This window comes from Galeopterus variegatus, unplaced genomic scaffold, assembly GCF_000696425.1.
Source record: "Galeopterus variegatus unplaced genomic scaffold, G_variegatus-3.0.2 Scaffold14983, whole genome shotgun sequence".
Classification (NCBI taxonomy): Eukaryota; Metazoa; Chordata; class Mammalia; order Dermoptera; family Cynocephalidae; genus Galeopterus; species Galeopterus variegatus.
The window spans coordinates 6,656-10,269 of NW_007741094.1; the positions used below are offsets into that span (position 1 = coordinate 6,656).

General features: G+C 43.5%; 1 pseudogene; it reads left to right on the top strand.

Annotated features, from left to right (window-relative positions):
* Positions 1 to 468: 468 nt before the first annotated feature.
* LOC103582121 lies at positions 469 to 1,608 on the top strand (annotated as a pseudogene).
* The last annotated feature ends 2,006 nt before the right edge of the window (positions 1,609 to 3,614 follow it).

Here is a 3,614-nt window from a genome sequence, read left to right on the forward strand (position 1 = left end):
ATATTTTTGATTTGTGGTTGGTTGAATCCATAAATGCAAAACCAACAACATGGAGGGCTGACTTTACATATGTTGAGTTTATTTTTTGTGGTTGTTCTGGGTTTACCATATATATATTAACCTATTCAACTCATCTTCAGATTTATGCTAGCTTAATTCCAGTGATATATAGAAACATATGCTAGGCCATAAAACCAACTTTAATAAATTTGAAATGACAGAAATAATACAAAGAATTTTCTCCAACTGCAATGATATAAAACTAGAAACTAATAGAATGAAAATATTTGGAAAATGCACAAATGTGTAAATTAAACAACACACTTCTAAACAGTCAATGACAACTATCAGCTTCTCATGACATCACAAAGGGTAACTTGGCCAAGGTGAAGTTGGCGTGGCACATCCTCACTGGAAAGAGGGAGCTGAGACTATCAGCCTCTAAAAAACATCCTGTGACATGGGAATATGAAAGCGTTGAATCATTTCAACATAATTAAACTATTTGCAGTGATCAAGACTGAGAAAACACTCTATCTTGCCATGGAGTACACTAGAGGAAGGGAGGTTTTTGATTAGCTGGTAGCTCATGGCATTATAGAGGGAAGAGTCTCACAGCAAATTCTGCCACTTAGGATCTGCTGTTCAGTATTGCCACCAAAACTGGATTGTTCCCAAAGACCTAAAGGCAGAAACTCTGCTCTTAGATGCTGACATGAACATTAAGATTGCAGACTTTGGCTTCAGCAGTGAATTAACCTTCCATGGCAGTCCTTTGGGAGTTTGTCCCTGAACTCTTACAGGGCAAAACTTAAGATGGAATTCAGTGATGTGTGGACTCTGGGAGTCGTCCTGTATACACTGATCTTTTTGATCCCCCACCTTTGCATGCAAGAAACGCAAGGAGCGATGGGAGCCACTATTGAGCAGAATATAACATCTTCCCTTCTCTTTGTCCATGGAGTGTGAAAACCTGCTGAAGAAGGTTCTCCTTCTCAATATCACCAAAAGAGGCACTTTGGAGAAAATCATGAAAAAGCCATGGATGAATGGGGGCCAAAAAAATGAATTAAGCCTTATGTGGTGACACTCCCGGACTACAAGGATGCCCAGAGGACTGAGTTGATGGTATCGGCGGGCTACACGCTGGAAGAGATCAAGGACTCTCTGATGGGGAAGAAGTACAATGAGGCAATGGCCACCTGTCTTCTCCTGTGATACGAGATCCAAGCTGGAGGCTACCCATCACCCTGAATCCCCAGCCTTCAGCTGATCTGACCAGCAGCCAGCATTCCTACCCCACCCCATAAGGTACAGAATAGCGTTTCTGCTAACCCCACGCAGTGGAGTTCCAGAGTTTATGCTGATTCTGCCATTTTCACCTCTAATTCTCAGAATTCTTATAGTGACAATGCAGAAAATCAGCAGCTTGAGGAGAATCAGGAATCAGAACAGAAGGCCAGCAGCAAGGTCAACATGCCAGCCTGCTCCCTATTTGTCCTAGAGAAGAAGAGGGTAACTCTTTTCCTCGCCACAAATAGCAACCTCTCCACCAGACCAAATCAAAGCAGAAATCCCCCACTTTTTGAGAAGGCCAGCTTCTGCTAGTTCTTCATCCAAATAGCAAAGAGTGTAATCGTGCCAAGGTCTGGGGTCTCCGTGGCTCCTGCTTCTGCTGTAGTTTGCCCAGCCTCAGCCTGTCTGCACTGGAAACTCATGGTGCAGTCCAACCAGGACTCTGGGCTGGGTCCCACAGGAATTTGAGATGCCTCAGCACAGCCCCCTTGGTATGTCCCTGTGGTCTCTTCCTCTTTTGACATCAGCAGCAATCGTGGAGTCCCAGACAGAACCAATGCCCACCCAGGTGTGTCCAAAAGGAAACTCATTCTACACCAAGCAGCTCCAATAAGTACACAACCAGCAGATTTTGCCCTACAGGGAGACCTCAGCCTTTTCTTCTGGCCGCATCCAGACGGGCAGAGAGACACTGGGAGCTTCTTCAGCCAAGTCCAGATTCAAGTTTATATGGAGAAGTTTGTGTTTCTAGTTTTTCAGAATGAACCTGAATGAACTTGAAAGCAAAGACCTAGTGCAGGCATTCAAATCTTGCATGACAAGCAACAGAGGCAGTGATAAAAAAAATTGAGAGGTTTGCAAAGTGCCAAGGAGGTCTGAGTTGTATAGATAGGTGAAAGGGTATTTATTAGGGGAATTGGCTCATGCAGTTATGGAGGCTGAGAAGTCCCATCACAGTCTGTCTGCAAGCTGGAGACCCAAGGATGCCAGTAGCATGGCTCAATTCCTGTCCCAAAGCCTTAGAACCAAGGAAGCCAGTGAGGTAATTCTCAGTCTGAGGCCAAAGGCTTGAGAACCTCGGGGGTGCAGCAGGGCGGGGGGTGGCTGGTGCAAGTCCCAGAATCCAAAGGCCAGAGAGCCCGGAGTTCTGATGTACAAGGGCAAGAGAAAAAGAGAATACCAGAACCAGGAGAGAGAGAGAGAGAGAGAGAGCAGATTCACCTTTCCTCTGCCTTTTTTTTTCTATCCAGGCCCCCAGCTGACTGGATGGTGTCCGCCCACATTGAAGACAGATCTTCCCCACACAGTACACTGACTCATATGCCAATTTCCTTCAGAAACACCCTCACAGATAAAACCAGAAATAATGCTTTACCAGATATCTAGGTATTCCTTAACCCCTTAGTCAGGCTGGCACTTAAAATTAATCATCCCACGTTTTCTTAGTGGGGTTCAATTTAAGTGGATATCTAGCATCTCCATAGCCTTCAAAGCATTGCCTCAAAAACGTCATGGAGCTTAAACTTTTAAAGGCTGTCAGCATCCCCTGAGGAGACAAGAGGAGGGACTGGCTGCACAGCTGGCCACTTTATCCCTACCTGAGTGAATTTGCAGAGACCTGACTGGTGAGTTTCCCCTGAGGCATTTCTCTCCTCCCTAAACCTTTTGTGTCATTTCTCCTGTCTTTGTGTGGGAGGGGAGATGGTTCTATAGAAATAAAGACAAACCATCCAAATGGAAACATACACACATCTATACCCTTGTGTCCTGCTTTTATTTTTAGCTTATAATGTCTATCAGCATTTCTTCAAGCTGACAGAATAACTCTTTGTAACAGACTGCATATTGCATAGTAAATGCATTTACACCATGCCCTCTTGTCCAAAACAGAAAGCATGTAGATTTAAAAATCTCTGGGTCTGATGGTTTAAACTGCAGTCACTTAAATTCAGGGAAGACATGAGAAGACAGAAAAGCACTTCTGCAAAGAAAAATAAATTTATTTTCCCTGGAATAAATCTAAGACACTAAATCTCAACCAAATGACCTCATGATTATAAATGTTTTCCAGGTAAACACTATAAAGTGCCAAGACAAACGTATCTAACCTATTGCAATAAAGCTGTTCAGTAGTAAAAGCCTCTGGATCCCAAATCTCTAGGACGGATTAAATATTTTATCTTCTAAGGAACAATAAACAGATAAGAAGGGTAAAAGAATTGGCTTTATTTGTTATTTGACTTACTTTCCCTGCCATTTCAACAAGTCACCTTTTGGTGCTGATTTACAATTCAGCTGCTTTTGTAGCACCAGAATCC